The 27,082-nt window shown below is 51.1% G+C and overlaps 1 protein-coding gene across 1 annotated transcript in view; it reads left to right on the plus strand.

Moving 5' to 3' along the window:
• TRIM9 (tripartite motif containing 9) overlaps positions 1-27,082 on the plus strand; it is a 78,200-nt gene that overhangs the window by 14,388 nt on the left and 36,730 nt on the right. The gene's annotated exons all lie outside the window — the stretch shown is intronic.

A 27,082-nucleotide genomic window follows, 5' to 3' on the forward strand; every position in this document is an offset into this window, starting at 1 on the left:
ACTAGATCTGTTCCTAAGCTTGAACCTCTGTTGGGTTATGCAGGATGGATACCCCAGCTCAGACGTCTGTAGGAGTCTGCATACTGCTCTTTGCACCACGTGAATGTCCCTAATGAAGCCGTGCTGGTCAGTGGGCAAGGAAAGGTCTGTGCTCCCTGCTGCTCTGACTTGCTTCATAGGCATTACGGCAGAAATCCTGGAGGAGGACAGGGATGTAACATGAGGTGTGGGTGCATGGAGCTGCTCACAAGCATGGAGAAAAAGCTGCTTCCTTTGAAAATCAAGAAACAGAAAGGCAAGTGTTGTCAGTGCCGGGCCTGCAACAGCCCCTGAAGGACAAGGGATCAGGCATGGATCGCTTGTGAAGGCACAAGCAAAGACCAAGAGTTCCTGCTGGATACTGCAAGGAAGACCTGGTGGAGGGCACAAAGAGTCACTGGTGACGAGGAAGGGAGATGGTCTTTGCAGCAGTATTTCAAGGATGGGAACAGTAACTTTGCCTTTATAGAAACTGGCATAGAGGGTGCAGTAGGCAGGGTGCTGCAGCAAGAGACGTTTTTTGTGGAAGGAGATCAGCTCCTTGTGCCTCCATTATTCCAAGAGCCTTCATACAGCCAGGCCCATGCAAGAGATAAATGTGAACTTTGGGTGTTTTGTGTACATGTATACATCCATTCGCCTGATACTCTCTAGCCTTTGATGCAACCAGTAGCTCCTGGCTGGGGTGTTTCTATAGCAAAAGTCTGTCTGTGCTACATTCTCATAGCATCTTTGGACACTGTCAGGCTACTTGAGGCCCCTCCTGCCTACATCCAGACTGCTGCTTAGCTGCATCTTGTCCTGGGCAGGTATCTTTGCTCACCACTGAGTTCCTTGCTGCACCAAACCAGAATTAAGGAGCAGGAGGAGTGAACTGATCTCTGAGATTCGCTTTTGCTGCTCATCCACGTAGCACAGCAGCAGCAGGGAGAACAAAGAGCATTTTAACAAGCTGCTTCCAGCCCCTGCCAGCACTTCATGGTGTGCTTGCTTTCTGCACCCAGGAGGTCCTCTCCCATTCCCTTTAAAGTCTGTTTGTGTCGTGGCAGAGCAGGAGGTAGGAATTCAGAGGTCCCAAGATGCTATGTAATACCACTGCAGGTCTGGCAGCTCAGTGCTGTGTTTGAAGCTGAACTTATAAATATTAGCAAATCACCTGTCTTGCCAAGAGCTTCAGATCCTTAGAGGGCAGGTTTAAAGAGACCTCTTTTTCCCTTATGTTAAAGCAGTGGCTTAAAAAAAACCTCACCTAAGTGGAAAGAGTGGTAGGGGAGTGGGGCTTTTGCTGATGTCATGAAATAAGAAGGGTCTCTGACTGTCTGTCAAATACAGCTTGCACAAGGTCTCCAGAGACTTCCTTTTTTAAGCAAAAAAAAATCTATAAAACAGATATCAGAGTTATCACTTCCAAATGTGTTTCTACTTTTGTGGTATAAAAGGACTTTTCTTCATCTGTTGTGTTGAAAACTAAATACTGCAAAGCCTTGTCTGAGATTTGAGATACTGCCTGCCAATCCTGTACACAGCTTTTTACAAAGCAGTTTAAAATTTAAGATGACCATTTGATGTGCCTTCTGTAAACTAAACCCGTCTCATTTCCCCCTTCCCTACTCACGTATTTAAATTAGAAGTGTTTCTGTATTTTTTTTTTCTTTACCTTGACATCTCTCAAGTTAAAAACAACATGGTCCCATTGGTTTGTTTCATTTCCATATGACAGTCGTTACTGGGAACAGCTCTGCAGCCCCATGTCTTCTATGCTGATTTGCCTTGGAGCACACCCACACGGGTCAGCTCTCAAAGCAGAGATGTAGCCTGCTGCCCAAAGTGACCCAGAGGGTCACAGTAACCTTCATACCAAATCCCACCACCTAGGCCCGTAACTTGGATGTCAGCTTGGAGTTGGCCCAACCAAGGCTGGATTTCCTGTGTAGCCTCTTTAGCATCATTTTGTCTCTGTTCTCACCATCAAGGAGTCTTGTCCAGCCCCTGGCTCATGTCTCATCTGCTGCAGCCTCCCAATATCTTGATGAATCTCCTCTTCCCGTTGTGAATGCTCAGATGCTGACCCAAAGCTCCTTTAGCTATTTTATCCCAAGGAGCACATCATCATCTCTGTATCACCCCGACTCTCCTTGCACTGTCACAAGCTGCTTGACTTCACTGTTAGATCTTCCCAGGCTCTTCTGTGTCTCCTGTGTTACTTCCTTGGCCTCTTGGAAACTCCTTTCCCACAAAGCGCTTGGCAATGGAGAGAGGTAGCTCTTTGCTGTGGTCTCACTCTTTGGCACCGTTCCCCCCTTTGCTGCTTCCCATCTGTTAGCTGTACCGGGCTCTTGTCTGGTCTCTGGACTTCTCAGAGCATTGGGTGCCTCGCTCCATGTTTGTTCCTAATCCCAGGTAAGGGATAAGATAAAGGATATCCCAGATGAGGACAGAAGCAAATGTTAGATATATATGGATTTTTAAAGGTGTTATGGTGAGCTGAAGGAAATCCTGCACATGATGAGCGCATAACCAGGGTCTTGCATAGGATGTTGTGTGCTCTGGACTGAGATGCAGTATGTTTGCTAGTCCTCCCCAACGCTCTGCCTCCTCCTCTTGCTGTTGCCCTCATTTCTCCTGCCCTTCGTAGAGCTTCCCTACTCCTCCATTCTACCTTTGCTGAGCTGCCTCTCTCCCCATTTCTCTGGTGGCTCATTGCCACCTTCTCAGTCTAGCTGAGAGATATCTGTCCTTGCATAACTGAGCTGGATCCATGCTGTGAACACTCAGACATCCTCTTGTGCACCTCAGTTTTTGCTCATGCTGCTATTTCCCGAGTATCCTTTTTCATTTCACACTGATCGAAGGTGTTTACGTTATGTGAATCTTCATATTTTCTTCCTGACTGGGGCTCACATCTATTTCTTATGTGAACTTATGGCCAGGAAGATGTATTTGAACTGTTAGTGGTGCTGGCCAACCCTCACAGAGTGCTAGCCAAGCTGGGGATGTCCCTCCTTCACATGATGCAAATCATTGCTTTCCATTGCTGTTCTGTGTGGTGGACCCTCTCACTTGGCTTTCCATTCATTGGGCTATGTGCAGATCCCAACCACACGTCTGAAGTCCTTGCAGAAACCAAGTTTCCTGAGGCTCTCCAGAGAAGTGGGGGCCAGGTGGTGAGGCTTGGAACTCCTTGCAGGGATTTATTCAGCAAGCCTTGCTGTCCATGCCCTTGCCCTAGAGGACATATGGGAGTGCAGCTGGTCCATCCTCACCACGCTGAGACAGGACCTTATTCTCTAGAGACTTCTGGAGGTATTTACTGTATTTCTGTTCCCTTTTCTCCTTAGGCTGGTATTACTTTAAGGTCTTGGAGCACTTCTTTCTTTTCTGTGAAAAAACTATTACTGAAGTACATGTGAATTATTCCCCCCTCCCATCCCTTGGTGCTTCCCAGATTCTTCGCTTCTTCATAAATAATCATGAATGATTCAGTAAGTCCATTAACTGCTTTTCTCATGACACTAAGATATATTGCTCAGCTCCGGTGATTTGGATATCCTTTAGTTCTGAGTACTGAGCCCCCTCGCCTCCTTGCTCTCTGTAGATACACTGACAAGTTCTTCATTACTTCCTAATTAGCCATACGTCCTTTCTTATTAAAGAATAATTTTTTTAAAGGCACTCATTAGCTCGGCTCTTCCAGAATTATTGATTTATTCTTCCTTCTTTTTTATTAATGGACCTACAATCTTCTCATAATCTATCCAGTTCGTTTGGTTAGCCTTCCCCTTAATGACTCTCATCCTCCCCTGTCTATGCTTTTCCTTGTTCCATACTGCCTTTGAGTGCTTTTGCCATCTGTGCCTTTCTCTGCATGGTTTATTTTGCTTGAAAAGCTTTGTGTGGGCTCTCAAGGGGCTTCTTCAGACACCTCTTCCAAGGGTGAGGGAGTGTGATTTCCAAAGAACTTGTTCCTGGACTGCATTAGGAGAGCTGGAAATTGAAATCCTCAAGGGTTTAGATTTTTGCACTTACTCAATTCCCCACCTTCCTGAATTGTCCTCTGTCTTCATTCTAGGCACTAGGTGCTTTGCTGTGTTTGGTAAAGTCTTTCCTGAAGGATCTGGCATTCTGCTGTCAAGCCACTTCCACCAGTTACTGCTTTCCATCTTGTGCTGTGCCACATTTCCCTTCTTCCAAATTGTATTACAGGTACAGCAACATCTGAGCCAGCAAGGGAGGAGACCAGAGGAGCAGGTCTTTCCCAAAGGAGAAGTTCTCTTTCAGTAGATGAAGGGGTTTGATCTGCATGAGGTATTTTGGTGGGGAATTTGCCTGTCTGCTCTTCGCAGCACGGTCGGAGCATTCTTTTCTCTTCCCCCAGCCCTTTCTCTGATCTTCTGCCCTCGTGGTGTTTGCTGGACTGGCAAAGCCCAGCTGCCATCCTCACGCACAGGGCCCTGCTGCGTTGGAGATCTCAGCATATCACCACAAGTCTGTTTTCAGCCGTGCAGGGTCACAGTGGTTGAAGAGTCGCGGCTCCGGTTGCTCTTTGCTCTTCTGCTGCAGATCAGCCAGCCTTCCTCAGTTCAATCACAGCATACCTAACCTGGTACGAGGTAAACTGCCCTCCACCTTCTGCACTTTTCCAGGCACTTCACAGGTGTCGCCCTGCTCTCAGCCCCTTTCCGAGAGCCATTCCTCCAGCCTTCTTGCACAGTTTGATCAGCAGGAAACTGGGCTTGCCTTTGGGCCTAGAGGGGAGAAGAGCTCTTTGCAGCTCTTGCCTGTGCAGTCCTTGGCTGGTGGCAGGAGCATGCAGGACCCCAGCAGTGTCATCCCGTTGGTTGTCACTGCAGCATCCTCTAGCCAGGCATCGCCTGGGAGCCTCGGGGTGATTGTGTGCGCCTCGGTGCAAGGGCTGCTTTCTGCTTTGAGTCCCTAGAGATAAAAAACATTGAGTTTCCCAAGAGATTGATGTGATGGGCTCTGGAACAAAGTGCCACAGCTGCTGGAGGTTTTCCGGAGCTCCCTGGGGCAATGCTGCTCAGCCTGCCCTCGCTGCCGGGACCAAGCGGCAGCTAGGGAGCAGGAGGTTTGCAGCACAGTTGAGCTTGCCTGGCTGAGACCATCTCCGGCACCCAGCCCTTCAGAGGCAAACAAGGGGTCTGCAAAATGCCCCCTACGCACACCCTTTATGGGGATGGAGAGTCTAGCGTGCACATAAACTGCTCCCCGTCTGATGTAGGACTCTTGGTTATTCTTAGTCTGGCAACGAGATGCTTTCCCTGAGCTTCCTCAGCCTGCTGTAAGTGCTTTCCTGGCAGCAGCCACCTGAGCGTCTGTGCGGCTGTTGCAGTGAGTGTTGCTTTCTCAGTGCTGTGGTATCCATGGTGATGAGAAGTATTTCTAAAGTGGTGCTTAAAAGCAAATACGAAATCCTATTTCTTGTGCCCGCCCTTTGATCTCTGCTGCACCTGCCCTTGCTTCCTTCCTCGGAGGGTCGAAGGAGCCCTGTCCTATGCACCTGAACACAGCAGCAGCTACCCTTGTTGGTTTAACTGTACAGGCGCTCACTACGTGTCTGCTCAGCTTCCCCTCTGCCTGGAGAGACAGAAGTGGAAAATCACGTAAGCAGAGGAATATATGAAACCCGAGCCTTGCGCTGCTGGGGAACCTGGCACTGCATTGCCCCAGGAGCAGACCACACTGAAACCCCAGAGTGCAACTGGACAGGAGCATCTCTGCTTGGGCAGAGAGGTGCACAGAAGGCAAAAGCTAACCATCTCTCTTTTTTTCTTCCTTTTTGTAATACAGCCTCAGTCATAGAAAAAAACAGGTTAGAAGGAAGCTCTGGAGATCTCAAGCCCAACCTTCTGGCCAGGGCAGGCCAACTTCACAGTCAGATCAGGTCGTTCAGGGCCTTGTCCAGTCAGATTTTGAAAATCTCCAAGCATGGAGATTCTCCCATCTCTGTGGGCCCTGTCCCAGTGGCTCACCAGCCTCATGGTGAAATTTTCTATATAATCAGAATTTTTCTTGTTGCAGCCTGTGCCCTTGCCTCTTACCGGTGTGCTCCCAAAGAAGCATCTGGCTCCATCTTCTCCACAGCCCCTTTTTAGTTGAAGAGTGCAAATAGGTTCTCCCTTAGCCTTCTCCTCTCGGTGCTAAACAAACCCAGCTCCTGCAGCATGTCTTCACACATCACATGCTCCAGCCCCTGATCACCTTTGTGACCCTTTGCTGGCTCTCTCCCGTTTTTCCATCCACCTCCTCTCCATGATCAGGCAGTCTGGAGCAGAATCCCTCCCCATGAGGAAAGGACAGTCTTAGGTGTCCGGACCGAGCCATTGAGCAGAGCAAACGTTAACAACCGAGGAACAAGCTCAAGGCTCGGCTCTCTCCAGGCAGCCCAAATTCTTGTTCAAATAATAGAAAATAGTAGGCAAGGTCAGGATGGAGGGAAAGGTCAAAGCAGAAGCAGGGGCAAAAAATGCTGAATTAAGTAACGCTCAGCTAATAACTTCTCCCACTGCAAAAGTGTGTTCCAGATAAGGACATTCAGGCTGCTTTATCACTTAAGACTAAATACTTCTATGATTTCTGTACTTCTGATTTGTTGAAGTCTGCTGATAACTTATTCCAGCTGGATGCGCAGAGCATTCGACTGTAACTATGATTGAAGCACAGTTTGGAGTGGGGGGTGGGTTTCAGTCGCAGCTTTCCTTTCCTCTCCTCTTCACAGCAAAATTAGAAGCAGCAGCAATAACTGAAGGAGAGAGTTTTTCTAGTAAGCTCAACCTGTGGCCAAGTCCCTCTGGCCTCTGCTTCCTCAAAGGGACATGAGGAAAAAGTCATGTCAAACCTGCAATTCCCCCCAGCTGATGCTGCATTTCTTGGGCATGAGGAACGCTTCCAGTACCAGCAGGAGCTCCTCATCTCCGCTGTGGCCTCAAGTTGCTCGCAGGAGTCTGCAAGAGACTCCTGGCTGAGAGGAAACATCAGAAGTGGCTGGTCTTGAGAGACAGGTTTCCGGTTCTGTCGGAGAGCGGGGGAATGAAGCAGAAAGGCCAATTGATCCAGGTGCATCTCAACTTCATTTCCCCCCTCCTTCTCCTCCTGCTGTGGCTGTCTGATACCAGCAATCTTATTAAAAGCAGAAAGCATAAAATTAGTAATAATTGGCTGATATTCTGTTGGCAGTGAAGTCCTGTTTCACAGTGCTTGCTAGCAAAGCAGAGATCCCCCAGTGCTCGTATCATCTCTGAGGGGCAGGGTAAGTCAGATGGGTTTATCAGCACCTCTCCTGGAGAGTCACCCTGCTGCAGAGGGGGCGCAGGCAGGTTGGTGAAACACCTCCTGACCAGTCACACCTTGCAGCCTGGTGTATTAAGGTGCTGTCAGCTCTAATTCACTTTAATGCACTAAGCTATAAAATGTGGCCATTTCAGGAGATATTTGCCTGCGGTTCAGCCGTCCCTGGCATCGTGAAGGAAAGGGCTGGGGCTAGTGCTTGTGATTCAACTCCTTTTCTCACTGGTGGGGTAGGGGGAAACCTAGAGACACCAACAAAACTGTCACATTTTTAGAGCTCATTCCGCTAGTTTACTGACATAGTTGTGCTGCAGAGAAGGGAGTTTCATCTCCTGTACAGATGAGGACCCAGGGGGACGAGCAACGTGGCCTAAATCCTTAAAGTAGTTAGAGCCATGCTGTCTGTTGCCTTCCCCATTTCCTGATCCCTCTGCGGATAAACACGTAGTGATGTGTGCTGGAAGCAGCTCCTGAGAGCTGGCCTCTTCTCCTGCATCTCACGAACCCTCAGTGAGCTGGGGTGACATACGCTGGGCCAGGCACTTTCTTTCCTGCTCGCCTTTCCCTCACTGCCTCCTTACAGCAAGCTCCATGGCCAACTTGGAGCATGATATTCAGCTCTTCTTAGGAGCAGTTCCACCTCTGTTGCGTTGGGGCTTGCAGCAAACCTAGAGCTCACTGCTCTTTCCTAGACACGTGAGCGTGAGCCTAGCACAGCTGCTGCAAAGCACTTTGGTCTCCTAAGCATGTTTTGTTGATGACTCGGGGAGTGCTTGGTGTACAGAACAGCTCTGGAGATTTAGCTTCACACTTCTCTGCTTGTCAGATGTTCACCATTAAACGTGAACTTTAATGCACTAGTCAAGAGCATCATTTAGAAGAAAATGGAACAAATAACCTGTGACCTCTTAAAAATATGTCAGAGAAGTGGAGGGAGAGGGGTTTGCTGTGTACTCTAAGGCTGTGTAGTTTAGTGGTGTATTTGCCAGAAGAGATGATACCCTGTGGTTTATTTGGGTAGGTCGAAACAGCTCAGCTGGATCAAAGACCTCAGAGGAAATAGCAAGAAACAGTCCAAAAAGTGACTGTGAAAATCCTGCCTCTGGGGGAAATTCATTCCTGATCTCTTGAAATGAAGAGGCAGAGAAGGAGGGAGCAGGCTCCATCCTGGAACGTGTGAGGAGGAGCATTCCCCAGGGCCTGGGAAGCACCCCCAGGGTCAGCCCAGCCCTGGGGCAGCCTCAGCTAGAGGACAGTGACTGGTGTGGGGCACCCGCCACCAAGGCAGTCGTAAACCATGCTCAGAGCGCACGGGAGAGGGGTCAGTGACAGCAGGGCTGGAGACCGTGGCTGGCAGGGAAAGAATGGACAAGCTGGGGATGTTTAGAGAGAAGAAAATGTCAGAGAGGGGGATTGTGGGGACAGTCTTCAAGGCTGCAGCAGGCTGTTGCAGGCTTTGTATTTTCCAGACCTACACTGAACGGGACAAGAAGCTGTGCATCTAAATTGTAGCAATGGAAATGCAGTCAAACAACAAGTTTCTGTTGAACAGGAAACACTGCTCCAGACTGCGCAGCCTGCCTGGAGGTTTCTGAGAACGAGCCGGACAAGCCGATGAACATTAGGATGGCAGCAGCAGAGCTGCTTCTACCTTGGACTGCCATCTCTAGGTCCCTCCAGCCCTGCCGTTGGGAGACCCAACTGGAACACTTTCTGTTAGCATCCTCCAGGCCATGGCCAGGCAAGTGAGTGTAACAGCCAGGGCTGTTCAGTGCCCCAAGGCAAGTAGCACAGCATCTTTGATGTTCCTCTCGCCCAGCCCCAGAGTGTGGTGGCCTCCCTGCTGGGGAATGTGATTGGGAGTTTTGGCACATGGGTACAGGCCAGTTTAAGTGCTAGGGACTCCAAATACCATCATCTTCAACAGGTATTAGCCAGTATCCTGTTAGTTAATATCAAACTGGGAAAGATAGCTTAAGGCTGAGAACATTCAGACTTGTGGCAGTGATGCAAAGGACCAGCTGTTGGTTACAACCCTTAAGTGCTGCTGCTGTTTCACCTCAGCATGTGCCAGACTGCTTTCCATAGGGGCAGATGATTGAGAACAAATAGCCACAAGGAACATACAGCAGAAAAGCAATGCTCTTGTAGTTGTGCTGGACTTTGAATGTGCCCGATGTAAGATGCTGGTGGGAGAGGAGTTATCTTTTGTTACACTAATTTAATTGGGAAAGGCAGACAAGCTTTTGGGCACGCTAGCCCATCGTGTAAGACTGCAGGGTCAAGGGTTCATTAGGAAATGCCAGCAGATGGGTTGTCTGTAAGGCTGTGGTTCAGCCCTGCTTTGTGGAGATGCCTGGGGGAGATGTGCACTTTCTCTAGCTGAAGGAAAGGGCTGTGTGTTGATCTCCAAAGGGAATTAGATGCCATCTCCCATCTGTGCCTTTGCAAACCTCCCCTGAGCTAAGTCCTTGAGTGCTTGCTGTTTGTTCCATAAAATCCTTGTTTTGGTCAGCAGCCAAAGAGGCAAAGGGTTGTGAAACGAGAAATAGTGGATAATGCACCAGGCTGGGGTCTCTGAAAGCCAAGGTCTGTTCCCACCTCTGTTCAGATTGCCAGGATGACAAAACGTAGAGCTGTGAGGAGGGTGTTACGGCTGCCTGACCTGTTTGGTGTTGGCATTTATGTTAATGCTGTTTGAACATTGTGCTTTTAACTTTGCGTAGGACACATGAAGCTCCTTAGTTTGGGTGCTCACCCACCCAATTGCCCTGGAGCTTTCTGGTCTAGACTGGCAGGAGACAAGAGAAGTGGACTTGTCTAGTGTCACACTGGTTACCTATGGCAGAGCAGGGTTTGGGCACCAGGCCTTCTGGATGCTGTATCAGGACCATATTCTGTAAGGAGGCAGTTTCATAGCTGTCTCCTTGGCAGGACTTCATGGTCATCAGTGGTGGTGATGCTCAGTTGCTGCCGCTCCTCATGCCAGTCCATGCGAGCGCGTTGAATGCCAGTTGATGGGGTGTATTCCTTTACCTTACCAAGTTCAGAGCTGAAGAGCACAATAAAACCAGCAGCTTTTGCAGGCGATTAAATGTCAAAGCAAAGTCAAGATGCTGGCTAGCTGTCAAGCCTGTTTATGACTATACCAGGCTACAACACACAGATGGTTATTAAGGCCATAAGAGAAGAAAAAAGGACGGTCAATAAACTTTACTACAGAAAGAATTGCCTCATAGGGCTTTCAACCTGCTTTCTCAAATAGTCTTGACTTTGGGCTAGGACTGGTAAAAATCATTGTTTATGCAGTTAATCAGGTTTATATTTAACTCCAAACAATGTAATCAGATTTAAAGATTTAATGCAATAATGGGATGGCAGAACTAAAATGTGAGTAACCAAGGAGGCAGGCTGAATAGGAAGACAGTAATTGGATTGAAGGCAAACAGAGTGTTATTTTAAGGCAGAAAGCATAAGATCTGCACTGTGCACCTTCCTGGGTATTGGGCTATACCAGGATTGCCTGCACCCGGCATCTGTGCACTATCGTGCTAACTGTACCCAAAAAAGTAGGTGGACTGGTCCCCTGGGAACTTTGCCTGCAGGCTGATGGTCCTGTTTTGTTTACACACATGTACATCCATAGTATGTTTATTCTGTACATGAAACAGGTCTGGATTTGTGCCCTGGCCTACGAGTCCATAACCTGAGTCTTTGCTTACATGTCTGTCCATGCACTGTGGAGGAAGACTGAGTCTAAGGAGACAGGGTTTGTCTGGTGGGACTTTCCATGCCACTTCCAGGATCATCCTTCATATTTTTGAATGAAAAGCTGCAGCAGTAATTTCTGCCATTCTGACCAAGCCAGACCCAAACCTTTCCCTGCTTTGGATGTGAGCAGAAGTGTTTTAAAGCTCCTTGACCTTTTCTGGGAGTCCTTCCCCTAATACTTGTGTGTTCTGGATAAGTAAGAGCATTTTATAGCCTTCCCTGGAGAGCTCATTTTCTTTTGAGGTGACTCAAGCCCTCTGGCGCTCCCTGAACCTGAAGCAGAAGGAAGGTCGAGCGGAGCATCAGGCCGGGGGCTGTTTGCTAGATAGAGGCAGCAGATTGCTGCACTTATGCGGCTCCCCATAGGAAGCAATGCGCCTGGTTTGCTTTTCCTTCACTGTGAGACGTACCAAACCTTTACCCGGATCTCTCCGCTGTGCCAACAAACCTGAGTCCTGCTTCTGGGGACTGTGCTGTTCACTGGGTATTTTCATATTAGACAAGTGGGTTTAAGAAATTCTACAAGAAAAATGATGAAAGGATCCTGCCAGGAAAATGTAGACTGAAATTTAGAGTCTCAGTATGGACTTAACCCTGGTGAATCCCATCCTCCACATATTACAGCCTTGAGCCTTTCACACGGGTGAGTTGAAGCAGAGAGAGAGTTTTGCTGCTCCAACTCCTTATTCCATATATATTATTAACTTTGACCATAACAGCATCACTAACTGCTTCACGTCCTCCTCTCTTTGTGGCATGGGGACATGGGAGTCCTTGGGAAGAGCTGGCAAGCTGGACTGTTGGTAGATGTTTCCTGAGCATCATGCAATGGGATGCTTTGATTTTTGCCACCTTGCCCGGAGAGACGCCTGACATACAAATGGCCAGATGTTCCTCTGTCACAGGACAGCAAGAGTGGCATCTTGGTCATGCAGTGAATATACCCCTAGTGATACAACGGATGTTTGGCCTTCCATCTCTGTCAGAGGCTCCACCTTTCCCACTGCCTCTCTTGAAGTCCTTCACTAGCTTGTGGGAGGGATAGTACAGGACAACCTTCTCTCAGGGTGCATTATCAGTGCAGTCCTGCTTTGGGATGTAGACCCAAAGTAGGTTTCCCAGTGAACGGAGGCTGCTCTTGGTCATAGCAGGGCAGCTACCAGAAGGTAGCCTAATGTTTAGGCTTCTACCTTGCAGCAACCGTTGCTCTTGTAAACTCGTTTTAAGGCACCTTAAAGGACATATATCTCAGTTCTGCCTGTGTAGGACAGTGGGGATTTTCTTCAAATGCAGGCACAGAAAGAGAAAATAAAATAAAAGCAGTCCTATCAGAGTTGTCATCTACTATCATCTACTGTCTGCTGTGGTTATGATAAAATGTGGTTGTTTAGTTACAAAGGCTTCTGCTGCACCCGGCTTGACGAGGCAGTATCCCTGTCACAAATCCTGCCGTCTGGGAACTGATATCATGGCTTTTCACTCAACCTCAGAGTCGCTCGGCTTTGGGTAGTGCTGCACAACTTGTTTGCTTGGCTGAGCAATGCTGATGGAAATGGAAAGCTTTCTGCGAGGTCAGAGGAGCAAAATCGGTGGGACTGTTGTGATTTAGACCACGCTGACCTGTGTCTTTATTATTTATGGGAGAGAGGCTCCCTTAGGTTGTACAGACAGCCTCCTGCTTGGATCCTAGAGTGCCCTGTAGTCCTGAAAAGCCAGTTTGGGGGACCTTTGTATGCAGGTCTGATCCTGCAGTCCAGGCATCAGCTCAGTTTATGCCCCTGAAGTTGTAGCAGAGTCAAACCCAGAACACCTGACGGAGTCAAGACAAAGAGCAACAACCAGAGGATTTATTTCATCTCAGTGGAGAAAGTAAGTGATGTTCAGCCCAGTTCTGCTGACGTGAGGCCAAACAAGAGCACTTCCATTGAGGGTAATGTCACGTGTCGGCGAGGTGGTGCGTGGGATTCGCCGTGCCCCACTCTCCCCCTTGCACCGCAGGGAGCGAAGAGCAAGTTCACTCCCCCAGGCGGAGGTTCCTGCGGGGACACCACATGGGCCACATCGGTCCCCTGCTGCAGCCTGTCACACAGCATTTCGCAAGTGCCTTTCGGCACTGCTGCTGGGAGGCCGACCTAGACCCCCTGCCATCGCATCTTGGAGAGCCGGCGCTGCGGGGGCAGCCAGCATCGGGGGAGGCTGTGCTCAGAGGTGGCCCAGGAGCTCAGGACACCGAGTGGGCGCGCAGTGCCTGTGCCCTTAGGTGGGCTCTGCCCTGAGAGGGGGAATCCAGGGCTCAGAGGCTTATTCAGAGTGAAGAGAAAATGCCACAAAGAACAGTGATCTGAAGAGGGATCAGCTGCCGCAGAGGTTAGCTGTTAAGTGGACTTCTCAGGAAATGTAGTGTCTGGTTTTATTAACTGCTGTTCTCTCTAATTAAGGCTGTGCAATGAATTTATTACTTTTTAAAACAATAGTAATGCTATTTCAGGGGCCGCCAAGATCATGCTTTATGAGCCTGTTCCTTCTGACCTGCAGAGTATTGTTCAAGAAGCTGAACTCTGTGCTTTTTGAGGCTGGTTATAACTAGATCAGTTGCCCTGATTACCTTGCGCTGATGAACCTTATTACTCTTAATATTTGCCATGCACTGACTTTCTCAACATCTGCACAGCAGGCGAGTGGATAACTCTGGGTCAATAAGCTGTCATTCTCCATTTCCCCCCTGGATATTCATTCAGGGCTAACTCTACATTGGTGGAGGTCCAAAGGGAAGCAGCATCTAATGGCACATCTGAGTAACATGCATTCTCACTTTCCAGGGCACCAGGAAGCCAGATTTCTGCAGTTTCCCTTCAGCACAGACTCATCTTCTGGGTGTTTTTTCCTAGCAGTCTGTCTGCAACTCATCCTGCCCTTTATCGTGCTTAGGCAAAGGACATCTGTGGATCAGACCAGACTTAGGAAGTCCAGGTGACTTTAGGAGGTTGATCGCTGTACTCCCACCCTCCCCGACTGATTTAAGTCTCAGGAAGAGTTTTGCTGTCAGGACTTGATGCCAATCTGCTTGTCTAAAATATGAGGCCAAGGCACAGCTCTGTGGTGCTGCTCCAGAGCTTGCTCCAGACACAGCCTGAGCAGAGCAAAGCTACGTCCCCACCAATTAGCAGGGTATGTTAACGGGGCTGCGCTGATGTGATGCTGAGCCTTGCTACATAGCGTTGCCCTCAACTCTCTCCTGGAGATCTCCCACACCTCTGCTTGGTGCAGTGCTGATGCAGCCAAAGGATGCCAGCGTCCTAAGTGGGACCGGGCACACCACCTCCTCATCTGTGATTCTCCATTCTTGGCACAAGAGCACGCTGAGCTCTCAGCAGCTTGGAAATGTTCCCATCTCCTCTTTCATTTCCTGATCTCTCTAATTGGATTCGGTTCTGTTAGTTTTATCTCCCTGCTCCGGTGGTAACAGCAGCTGCAGTCAAAAGCAGAGGAGGCTGTAGGAAGCCGTTCCTTGTGGGAATGTCCCTGTGCAGACTAGGAGAGGAAGCATCGCAGGGGGGAGAACTGTGTGACCATCCAGCCTGACTCCTCCAGTGCTGAGGAAAACGTAGGGTCAGATCTCCAGCGGGGGGGAGTCCATACATGTTCCCCTAGCAGCTCTGCAAGAGCAGCGTTCCGGGCTCCAGCTCCCTGCTCCTCAGAGAAGCATGTGGGTAGGATGTGCTTGGATGTGCACCGCTCCCCTGAGCGGTCACCACCTGGGTGAGAGCGAAGGCCAGTTGTTCTTCAGGTCCAGGAAGAGCTAGGTCAGCTGGAAATGACAAGAGAAGTGCAGAATCAGAGGGGTCAGCCTGGCTTTCCCCCCAGCTCCAGGAGCTCGTTGCAGGAGGAGCAGGGTCTGACCCGGGCACTGTCTGCCCGGCTGTCACGGCCCGTGGAAGGGCCCCGGCACGTGCGGTCACGGTCACAAGGCTGCCCTTCGCCACACGGAGGTTTGCTCCAACACTCAACCCTCTGAGGACTGGGGAGCAGCAAAGAGCATTGAAACCTCCTTTTCCTGCATTCTCCGCAAGTATAGGAAGAACTTGTGCAAGATAGTGTGTTGCCAGCTTTTCCAGAGATGAGCATAGATGTAGTTTTGTGCTTATTCTGCCCATAAATCACCCCTCTAGCAAAGAAGCAGGCCGTCTGCTCGGGAGGTGGCTGTAAGTGCTGGTCCGTGGGAGCTATGTGCCTTTCCACCCAGTCAGGACGCACGGTGTGATTTCCGGACCGTGCCTTGCAGGGAAGGGCAGGGAGCCAGGAGGAGGCATAGATCAGCTGCGGGTTCTCCTCTCACCAGCCTCATTCATCTCTGGAAACGTGACAACACTGACACACAGCAAATGAGCCCTGTGCTTCCAGGGCGCTTTGGAAATGCCACCAGCCGCGTGACGGCGGCTATAGATCAGCGTGCTCCTGGCTGGGTCGTGAGTGACTGTAATCAGCCGTCATTACGGTTACGCTCCTTAAGAAACCGCTCAGCAAATCATTAAAGGGAGCTACGTGTTACCATTGCTTTGAGAGGGTCTGGCTTGCACCAGGATCCTCACCCTGCCTTTTCCGGCCAAAGCATCTCTTGCCTTCCTCCTGTCTGCCTCCTTAAAAGTTGCCCTTACCTCTGTTGCTGGCGCGTGTCACTTTGGTGTCTGCATGCATCACATCTGCAAGTCTCGTTAGCCCAAAGAGCATTCCTCTAAAGTGTGTCCGTGGGACTGGAAATGAGCCCAGACCCCTGGGTTGTGCTGCTGGTACCTGGGAATTGTGTTAGGCCCGGATCGTGGGAGGATCTCAGGAGCACTAGTAAATGGGTGGTGTTGGCCATGATCTCGCTGTCGTGGCATTTGGAGGCTGTACAAACGCATTAAGTGCTGCAGTGAAGTCAACCTTATGTGGGGACTTGGGCGTCATAAATGCAAGCAGGAAGGAGCCCTCTTTCCCTGAGGTCTCATCTTGGCCTCCAGGAGTGACAAGGTTCACACAGGCATCTGATGAAAACCATGGGCAGAGACTGCTTTTAGCTGATGCCTTCTTGTTAAATGCTCTTTAGGAGGGTCGTGCATGGATGCCTCATACAGCCTGCACTAACCCTTTCCCCGCGGTCTGCAAGGTTGCCCGTGAGTGCTTTAGAGATGGAGAGATGAGTCCTGAGGATGCCATTTCCGTCTCAGCCAGCTATAGGCTTCAGAGCTGGGAGCTGAGTTGCTGGCTGCTGCGTCCTGAGCTGCCCCCGCGAGGGACGGTGGGGAGGAATTTGTTCTAGTCCTGCTTGTGTGAAGCTGCTGTCAGCAAAGTTCATCGCCTTCTCACTGGGGTTTGAATCCTTGAAGAAGTCAGCTCAATTAATATTATCCTGGTAACAAGATTCCAAGGGAAATTGCCGTGCAGGCCAGGATGTGGAAATTACCGTTCAACTCAGAAAAACAGCCTGCGGTGAACAGCTGCTGTATATTCCCGGTGCTGTCTACCTGCGTTTGCACCCCGATCTCCGTGTGCAGAGCTGCAGCAATATGTATCTCATCGAGTTTAACAAGGGACGTAGAATAGCTGCAGAGTGTGGACACCAGGTCCGCAGCGCCAGCTCGCTCCACAGGTCTGCGCCGATTAGGCCGCAGTGCTTGGTGTTTATTGAAATAGCTTTTCACCCTGACCGTGTTTGCCCTCGGGGTACCTGTAGGCAGCCAGCAGACCCTTGCTCAGCTTGTGTTTTTCTCAGCATCTCTGTGACAGAGCCGACAGTTCTCTCCGTGATTTCAAAGTGACGTGCGTTCGGTTTTGCTGATGAAAAGCTGAGGTGGTTTGTTTTTGATGGTTAATGAAGCAAAGCGGGAGTTAATTGGGCAATATCAAAGGGATATTAGTAAGATCTTGGTGTTCACGTTTCTTCTCCCTAAAACTCAAAGCAGAGACTACGTCCTCGTTCTGCAAACAGAGCATCGTCAGCCCATCCTCGCAGCGAGGAATAGCCCCCGGGTCTGCTGACTCCCCATGCTGTCATTTGCCTCCTGGGTCACACTGTGTCCCTGCGACCTGTGTCCCCAGCACAGGTCATGTTATCCCACACCCTACCTATGTACATCGTGGCCATCGTCCCCTCCGTTCCCCTGTGCCACTGCAGCTCTCCCTTCCCCCGGTGGCCCAGTTAACTGAAGATGTCCAGTACAGCAGCCTGCAGTTGATGCTTTCAAAAAATAAGTGGCTTTAACAAAATCCCCCGCAGGTGTCCCGGGAGGTGGAAGAACGCCGGGGATGCGTCGCGGTGTCAGGGTTTGTGGTAGCGGTGCCGCTGGGAGCCTCGGCGGTCGTGGGGGGTGGCAGCAAGCAGCGGCACCGCTACCACAAATCCTGACACCGCGACACATCCCCGGCGTTCTTCCACCTCCCGGGATGCCTGTGAGGGATTTGGTTAAAGCCACTTATTTTTTGATAGCATCGATAACAGAGCGGTAAAGCCTTCCTGGGCGCTGCAGTGTGGAGCAAAATCACTGTCAATCCTGGCAGTGTCGGCGTGGGAGGCCTTATCAGCTCAGACCAGGTTGTTTTTATTTATCCCCCCCCCGCCCTAAGTCAGCGAGTATCAAAGTGAAATCTCACGTGCGGACGTGCATCTGTCATCCGGGGCGATAAGGAGCTGCCACAGGGTTATCGGTGCTTGCTGGGTGCGGGCTGGGGAGGACGGCGCCGGGCAGGGTCCCCCAGGGCAGTGGCGGGTGATGTCCGGGTGAAGGGCTGGCCCTGAGAGGGGTCTGCTTGCTGGGGCTCAGCTTGCTTGGGATCCCCCCGCTACCAAAATCACCCTGCCGCCCGTGAGACTCTCCCCTGCGTTCCCTTTGGGAGCCAGCTAGATTCGGCTGCTTGCGATAATCAACCAGGAGCCGGAGCCCCGAGCACCAACGTGCCGTCGCTCGTGCACACAGATGGCCCCGACCACTGGCTTTGTTCACGCAGACATTGGGCCACTGTATTTCCTCAGCAGGCAGAACTGATTCAAAGGCTTCAGCCCGGAAATAAGACAAGGATGCATTCTTTCCAGGAGTGATGACCTTGCTGAAATCCTTTCATTGCCTCCCGCACGGCTCTGGGATTCCCTGCTCCGGGGAGCACAGCCTGACCTCTGGCAGGCACCCTGCTCTGCTTCCTCCCGGCCTTGCTGCGGGCTTGCTACGGGCAATGCTAAATTTATGCTGAGTTTCTTGCATATTTTATTCAGCCTGGTCTCAGTAGCGTCCTCGTGTCCTGCAGTAACCCTGGCAAAGTCCACCAGGCCATCTGTGCGAGCACTGCGGCTTGCGCAGCCCAGCTCACTGCTTGGCTAAGGGCTGGCAGTTCCTGTTGCCTGCCTAGAGCCCCTTCGCCTGCACACGCGGCAGGAAGGGACTGTGGTCCTAAAGGGAGACTGCCAATCTTCTGAAAATTGCCTGCTGCAACTTGGTCGCTAACTCCTGGATTCGCACGTTAGCCAGCGCTGGGTAACCCTGTGGGAGACAAGTCTTGCACTGAGATTGTCACTCATTCTCTTTTTATGGACTTTAATGCATGCAATTCTTATGCCAGAACTGCTAAAGAATAGTGCTGGCTTCCAGATCACCTGCTAGGAGCAGTGTGCACGGCAGAGCCTCTCCTGGACGTCTGGGCTGTGGGCGCCTGGGGGGCCAGGTCACACGCTATCATTTCCACTCTGAAGCAGCAGAGCATTTTGTTCCTGCTATGAATCCTTATGTTCACTGGAACTTTCTGCCTCCTCATTCATAGACCTAATGGCTTCTGCAACCAGGACACCTAGTGCTTTGCAATCTGGAATCGCTTCTCAGCAGCCTTTGGGAGAAGCCCGTACAAGAAGGAGGACCTGAACCCCCACCTTGAATTCCCAAGCCAGCGCCCCTGCACTTTAACCAGACTTTCTCCAAGCAAGGCTTCTAGAGATGCTGCAAGCAACCCTGGTGCTTCCCGGTGCTGTCTGCAGACCCATGTCAAACAATCAGACGTGCAGAACTCGCCAGCAGGAGTTTGATGACGTGGTTGCAAGGTGGCTTGTGAGAAGATCGTTCACTAGGTCGCAGTGAATGCAGGGACATGCCGGCAGCCCCAGGGATGGCACAGGCTGCCCGTCATCAGGGCTGCGATCTGTCCGAGCTGCCAGAAAAGCTGAACAGCCTCTTCTGTGGTCTCAAGCAGTGAGACTCCCTCCTTAGCTCCTCGCTGGGGGGATTCGCAGGCTCTTGATAAAAACAGCAGGTGTAATGGTATCTCTGCCTCTTCTGGAGACTGAGGGGCCTCTCCACAGGCCCTGGAATTAACTCCTGTGATGATTAAAATTGCCCCAGAGATAATCCGCTTTGCAGTTCCCTGCCTGCCCCGGAGACCCACCTGCCTTGCGTGCGCAGAGATCATCTGCTCTGCAGATGCGCAGCTGCCTCCACGCAGCTGCCCGGGCGGCAGGAGCAGCACGGCCCGCGAGCGCGCCAGGCACGTGCCCTGCCTGGAGCTCTTCTCCCAGGGGCTGCTATATGTTAGTACTTTGCACTTCATTTTCGTCATGCATACCCCAGTTTCTCCAGCATATCAGCAGTGAAAGAGAAGAACCAAGGCCCCCAGTACGCAGCGTTAGCTGCCACTGTCTTCCTGTCCCTTGCTTCCCCCGTTGCCTGCAGCGTGGGAGCGGGAGCTGCTCCTAGGGGCGTATTTACTGCTTCCGTCTGTTACTGTTTTTTGCCGCATTCAGGAGCTTTATGTCAGGCTCAGAGCACATCCTTCTCGTGGGAAGCCAGGAAAACCTGAGCTGGGCCTGTGTCAGATACACGACAGCAGAATAGCTCCGTTTGAAGAGGGGTGTAATTCAGCTCCACGCTCTTCCTGTAGCCTCTCCTGGCTCAAAGTTGCAGTTATTAGTAAGTAGGACGGTCTGGCTTTGCTCATCCTGCAAACCTGCCAGAGGCATGGCGGGGAGGGCCTGGGAGCGAACGCTGCTCTCCAGCGACTCAGGCCAGCTTTCGAGGGTTTTTGTCGCCTGATTGCTCTCAGAAGGCACCGAGGAATTCAGCATGCAGAGACCGAGCGGGCGGCAGCGAAAGCTCTGCTCTCAGACAGCCTTTCGGGGGCAGGCGCTCCGGACGAGCGGAAGGTTGCCTCAGGGGACCTCCGGGTGTAATCCACGGGCGGCTGCACGTCTGCGTGCCCAGTGCGGTTCCAGGGGACCTGGCTTAGCAGAGCGGAAGAGAGAGGAAGAGAAGAGAGAGGCGGGAGGTCGCAGCTGCACGGAGAGTCAGGAGTCAGCTGCTGCCCTGGCAGCACCCGGCACAGCAAGCTGCCTGGCTGGAAAGAGCGGAGAGTCAGGCTGGGAAGCGTAATCCGCGCCTGGCTCCCTGGGTTTGGCGTGCACAGATGGGCACGATGGTGATTGATCACAGGTCTGATTTAGCACAGCGTGGCAGAGGGGCACGATTGGGGTCACCATAGGTAGATTAGTCTGGTATCGATCTTGGGCAAAATCAGGGAAGAGTTGGTCTGGGGTTCCCTCGCTGGGGAGTAAAAGGGCAGGGAAATGATTAATGCCGGTTGTGGAGGTTTCTAGGAAATAGCCTTGTCAGACAAATGCTTGAGGAGGTTCAGGTTTGATAGCAGTAGCTGCAGAGGTGTAAAGCGTTTTTGGTAAGAGGTTTCCTTATTCCCACATAGGTACTAAGTGCCAAGCACCGTGCGGTGTCACCTCACATCATATGGATTGGGAGCTGGCAAACTGGTAGAACTCTAGAAGTTGTTGTCTGGAAGTAGTGATCAAAATGAGGCTGAAATGAGGCTGCTGTGTCTTCACAAGAAGGGATGAAGTGGGTGTCTAATGCTCGTGCGATCAGGGCTAACACCCCAGGGTAACCTAACCCAGTCCGGGTCAGGAAGGAGCCTCTCCTTGGGGCAGATCGGTGGGATCTTTTGCAGCACAAGGCACAGTCAACTCCCTGCAGTCACCCAGTGTCTCCCATGAGGACCCAGCCCTTGCAGGACCCTGGGACATGGTGCTTCCTCAGTCTCCCCTGCTCCCTCCTTGTGGCACAGCGTATCTACAGGCTTTGGTCTCCTACAAGAGGTCCGAAGTTTGTGACAGGGAGTGGGAGGGTTTTGTGGCTTGCAGGAGATGGGGTATGTGGATCTGGTGCTCCGAAGATCTTCTGGACCACATTTCTTCCACAGTGACTCCAACAGCCCTTTCGGTCTGTGCTCCTCGGCTTGGGGAGCCGGGAGAGGGTGCAAGTTAAGGCTCCTGCTTCCAGCTCCTCTCCATTCTCCCAGGACCTATAACCCCAGGGGGATTTGAGGACATTTAGCCACCAGCACTTCAGTGAACTCCTCTGTGAACTTGTGCCTCTGGTTATTTGGGTCCCTGAAAAGTTAAAGGTGAGTTGCTTTTTGGTTCCTGGAGGTTTGGGGGAGGCTGTAGCTGCTGCTGTTGCTCCATTCCCTTCACTGGCCACCTGCAGCTTCGTTCAGGACATGAATGAATCTTCTGTGCAGGGTAGGGTTGAATGGAAATGGCAAGGTCCCTCTTTTATGGCTGGCCACCAGGTCTGTGAGCCTGGTGCTGCTAGTCAGGGAGATTCAAGTCCTTGCCCTGCACTGCAGGCTCGTGTTTGGAGGGGCAGGTTTGTGTTTGGAGGGGCTGGTTTGTTTTAGGAGGAGCAGGATCGGCTCTCCTGATGGCCCGGGCAGGAGCTCCAGTGCAGAGCTCCTGGTTTCTGTTCATAGGCAGCTCTGAATCCTGAAGTCAGGCTCTCATGCCTGGAACAGAAAGCCAATTAGCAGTAGTTTAGCTTCATCAACTTTCTGATTTAATTCAAGTTTTAATTAAACATCCCATTTTAATTAGTCAGGCATCACATACAGTAAGCTTGCCTCAAGATGCAGAAACTGTAGGTCCTATGCTTTAATTAAAGGAAAGTAGCATGACTTCAACTCCAGCATCTGTGACAGCTCCTCATCCTTTCAAGGGTACAAGCAGAACGAGGAATGGCATCTTTTCTTGCCACGGCTCATTCTTCTTCTATTTTGCTTCGTTATGGTAGCCTCACTGCCCACATTCAAACACGTCCTTCTGGTGGGTAGCAGCTCTTGTTCCAGTAGAGGAAGTGGCTATGAGATGACCTGGTTGAAAGGAGAGAAGACACAGGAGCAGGTCACAACACTTGGGATGTCAGAACAGGTCCTGGGGTCTCAGCGTAAGGCCAAGAGCTCTTTTAGGGTGAGTTTCTGTCCTAGGGTTACAGGGAGCACTTGCTCATCCATGACAAATGTGGAGGTGCAGTCATCTGTACAGTCGCAGGTGCAAATGGCATTTGCAAAGGGCACGGTTTGCAGCAACGCAGAGGAGGTGGTTTTCACAGGGCGTGCGGTTAAGCTATGAACTTCTTGGTGTAGGACCTTGTGAATGGTAAAAGCTTATGTTGGTCCAAGACGAGACTGGGCAGTTTTGTGGAAGAGAAAACCAAGGCGGGTTACAGAGCTTACACAAAAGCCAACCTACCTGATGAGATTCCTGAGCTGCAAATTGGGGGAGGCTGGAAGAGCACTTAGGGAGGTATCTTATACACTTTTTTTACCTTCATGACTCTTCCCTAGAGATTTGCTACTGACCACTATTGTACAGAAGATGCTGCACTTAGGAGTACACTTAGCCTGACGTTGAACAAAAATGTACTTTCCTTGTTCTCACTTGAACTTGCAACCTTTTAACGTCCGCAAAAGCTTGCTTTCTCGCATGGAGGTGCAGCCGCGCGGGGCCGGGAGACAGGCAGCACAGAGCTGCACAGTTCCTGGGTGTAAAGGGGCTGTGGTTGCTTCCAGCTGGCAGGGGGACCTGGACTAGCAATTATTTTTCAGCTTCCAGAGCCCTCTTCTCCATGAGGCTGGCATCTCTCCTGACTGCTTTAGGCATGTTGTCTAGTGTCACAGCCTGCAAACGCATTTGGGGTTGAAATGAGAGCAACTGTTCCTCACTCTTGTTGCTGGCCAACGCCAGCTAACTTCAGACTCTTCTCGGTATGCCAGATGGAGCTGTCACACAGAGCCGAGTCCCGCAAATCCAACATTCAACACCAAGCGAGACCCAGCACATCCGAAACTAACAGGCCCAGCTCCCTTCTCACCTCAGAGGAAACCTGGAGGAGCTCCATCGCCGGCAGCTGGGTTCTGCTGGAGGAAAATCAGACCAGCTCTGTCTGAGAGATGGTGCAAAGTTTAAAATGGTGCTTTTCTCGGTTTCTCGTGACTGCTCCTGGCTGCCGGGAGCCGGCTGCAGCCCTGCTGATGCACCAGCCTTCTGCACCCAACTGCGCTCATCCACGCGCTGGGACAACAGAAAATCAAAGCCTGACAGAAATCCCTTTGTCAGCTCTGCCTGAGAAGGAGGGTAACAGAGCTATTAGGAGCGCAAGAAAGGATGGATTCTCTCCTAAGTGCTCCAGGGACGGAGATTTAAATGCTTAACTCCCATTAATGCTAATGTGCATTACAGAGGTCTCCTCTCGCTGCCTTGAAACAAGAGCATCAGAAAAAGAGGCTGGCTTTCTGGAAAGAACAAATTCATTTGATTTTAAGAGCAACCTAAATGGCATTTATCTTCATTTCACACTCATTAATTCCACTGCCTGCGCTAGCTGTGGGGGAGACTCTGCTCCCATCCCTCTGCTCTCAACGTCCCTCCTGCTTCTACTCCCGAGACCTCCTCCCGGTATGGGCCTTCATTGCCCCCATCCTCGCCCTCACTCATCCTCCTAGATCTTCATCCCGTGTTCCTCTGCGGAGCACTCACATGCACCGGCTACCGAGTTCGTTTCTTGTGGAGAACCTGTGACTCTGCTTCACGTGGCTGGTGATTAAATCCTTCTCCAAAACGACAGGCTGCATTAAGGCTTGGGTTTGTTCCAAGGGTAATGGCTTTTCAGGAAGGTACCGCTAGAATTTACAGGCCAAATCAGTCATTTGACTCCTCTCCGCAGCCTTGGCTTATTAACATAATAACAAAAAACAGAAGGACCTGTTTTTTCTGTGTCGTATGATTATGAATCACGTTGTCACCGTGCCTGTAACGCTGCCCGTAATGAATGTATTCAGGCGTGCCTGCGAGTCCCCGCGCGCATTCCCGTACGCGCTCCGTTGTCACACAGCGTTCATTAACATCGTTTAATGGTCTAAGCGCGATGGCTTGCAGCTCGGCGTCCCCACATGGGTGACACTTGCCATCGGCAGCGCTGGCGCAGCAGGGGAGCTAGGCAGAGGTTTTCCTGGGAAGCACAACGCAGAGAGAGCCGGGGTGGGGAGATGATCAGGTAGACACATGCAAAAGCAAACATCAGAGCTCCCATATCCAGTGAAAAGCCCGTGGCCACCCATAAGTAGGAACTGGTACCACACACCAGCTTCACACAGGCACGTCAACCCGTGCTAGCTCTTCCTGCATACTGGTGTGAACTGGGCTTGCCAGCACTGGTGCCCCTTTCTCCACCGCGGGGGCAAGGGTGTTCAGTGCGCACGTTATGAGCACCAGTGGCTGGAAAAAAGGTTTCCTAACTATTATATAAGCTTCAGCTGCTCCCATTGCAGGCACGGATGGCATCAAGAACATCTCGAGCAAGGGGAAGGGGTGATTTGAGGGAGACTGGTGCTGTCCAGAGTGAAAGAGCTATGCGGCGAGGCTCACATGGACAGTGCATGCCAGCACTATAGAGCTCTAATAAATGTTAAGAGCACATTTAAAATGTTTTCCTATTAGGAAAGGCTCAAAGAGTTATGCCGACACCAAGATCCCCTTTCTGAAATTTATGTTGATATAAAAAAAGCCTTTCAAACACTTTATTAAAGGAAAAACGCCCACCATGCTGCAATTTTAATGAGGAGCTTGTAAACATAGCGAACTCATGCTGCTTTTCCCTATTAATTGCCCACGTCGTCGGAGAGCAGGGCCCTTCAGCGCTCAGCTCTCGGCACACCGCCTTCCTGTGCTCCGCGGGGCTGTGGTGCGAACTCTGATCGCGCCGTAGCTGCGTGGGAGCAGCAAGCTCTGTCCCCCGGTGTCGTCCGCGCCGTGCGCGCGTCTCCCGCCCGTGGAGCTGAGCGTGCATGAGGTGCCTGACCCGCCACGAGGGCAGCGAGTGGCATGCGAAAAAGGCCATTGCTAAGGGCGATGTGATGGAGAGGAGTGAGAGATTGCACGTCCAAGTCCTTTGGGAGAGAGGGGGGAAGGAGACAAGTGAATGTGGACTAAGAAGCCCCTTTCTCTGGCCTCACTATGGGTCCAGAGCATGGACCGAAGGGCTGGCCTGGGCTTGGCACCCTGCACTGCACCAGGAGCAGCTCTGTCTCCCCCAGTCTCCTCACATGCTCCCGGTTTTCACCTCTCCAAGAAGGAGATCTCAGCAGTGCGCCTTTCTCCTCCAGCCTTTGCTTGGAGAGGGGAGGGAGGGGAGATGGAGAGGCCTGCTGAGCTGACTTAGCAATCCCGTTTTTATTAGAGATGCATTCACTGATTAGCTCCACATCCTAATGACTCGGGCATGATAAATTACAAAGGAAATGCAGAAATCACTAGGGTTATATTAAAGTCTCCTAGGAAGCAGCAGTAAGGTCATTTTCTGGGCCATTAAATGGCTGCCATTCATTTGCTATTTAGTCTCTTTGATACCAATTCATTTTTCCTTAATTTCAGCCCTTCTGCATAAAGGGGGCAGGTGCCAGCCCAGAGCCAAGGTCCTGACCACAGGAGTCACCTAAAACTCCATGCAGGGGAGAAATCCAGCTAATGCCCATCCCTCGTACTGCAGCGTTTGCCCCAGCACCTCACGAGATTGCTCAGTAACAAACCAAAGCCCATGCCAAATTATCTGTCGCCGTCCGCAAATCTGGGTTGTCCCCGCTCAAGAGATGCAGCCATCGAATGTTATGGCTGCTGTCTTGTATCAGGCACACACGAGCTCCTCCGGGTTGACAGCAGCTCCCCATGCCCTGTTTGGCTCACAAGTGGACCCTTCAGGGTCAGCCCGGGACAAAGATTTCACAGTCGGTGTTTTACTTCTTTTCCTGATGGGTGCATTTCGCCAAGCAGTATGAAATTCTTCCAAAACTACACTTGAGTGTGTAATGGTGAGCGTGGCTACCGGAGACATGAATTACTGGGCAGCCCCCCCTCTGGGGAGCAGGAACCTTTTTGGGTGGAAACGCCCCATGACCAGACACCCAGTCCATGGTCCCACTGTGCAGAACAAGTTTTCGGCAGTTTTTTGGCTGAAGGATCTTGCCTCAAAACCGCGTGGTGTGTGCAGGCAATTTGCAGCCAACAAAAGAGGGAAAATCTCTCAAAGAGGTAAATTGTCATGGATGATTTGCCCAGCTCTTGAGATAATAACTCTTACTGAAATGATGGCAAAAGAGGAGGGCTCCTGAGTTAATGTTTGGAAAGTGCCATGAAAATGAAAAAGCATAAGACATTATCATTATTATTACCATGTTATGCCACTCAACTCAGCTCAGCGTTGGCCAGAGCGGACTGTGGACGTGTGCTCTCACGCTAAGAGCCGTAGAGCTGGGAGAGGAAGGGGCAGTCAGTACTTTGCATGCTCTGCCTTAGTTTTCCAGGGTGTCTTGGGGTGTTCCCCTTCCAATTCGGGTGGCCCAGCCTCCCCCTCACTCCCTGTGCCCTTTTGCTGACCATCCTCAGCAGCAGCCGGCCAAAGGGGAGAAGCAGATGGCAGGAGCAGGACAGGTCAGATCCTACAGGATTTTTGGTGTCCAGCTCCCTGGAGAGCACATGGGAGCGAAAGGAGTTAGTGACTTTGAGAGCCTGGATGGATGTGACTTGTCCGTGACCACGCAGGGAAGCCTGTGGAGGAGATGGAGATGAATCTCTGTCTCCCAACTCCAGAACATCTGTCATGACAGCTAACCTCCT

The sequence above is a fragment of the Apteryx mantelli genome, chromosome 4, assembly GCF_036417845.1.
Source record: "Apteryx mantelli isolate bAptMan1 chromosome 4, bAptMan1.hap1, whole genome shotgun sequence".
Taxonomy (NCBI): Eukaryota; Metazoa; Chordata; class Aves; order Apterygiformes; family Apterygidae; genus Apteryx; species Apteryx mantelli.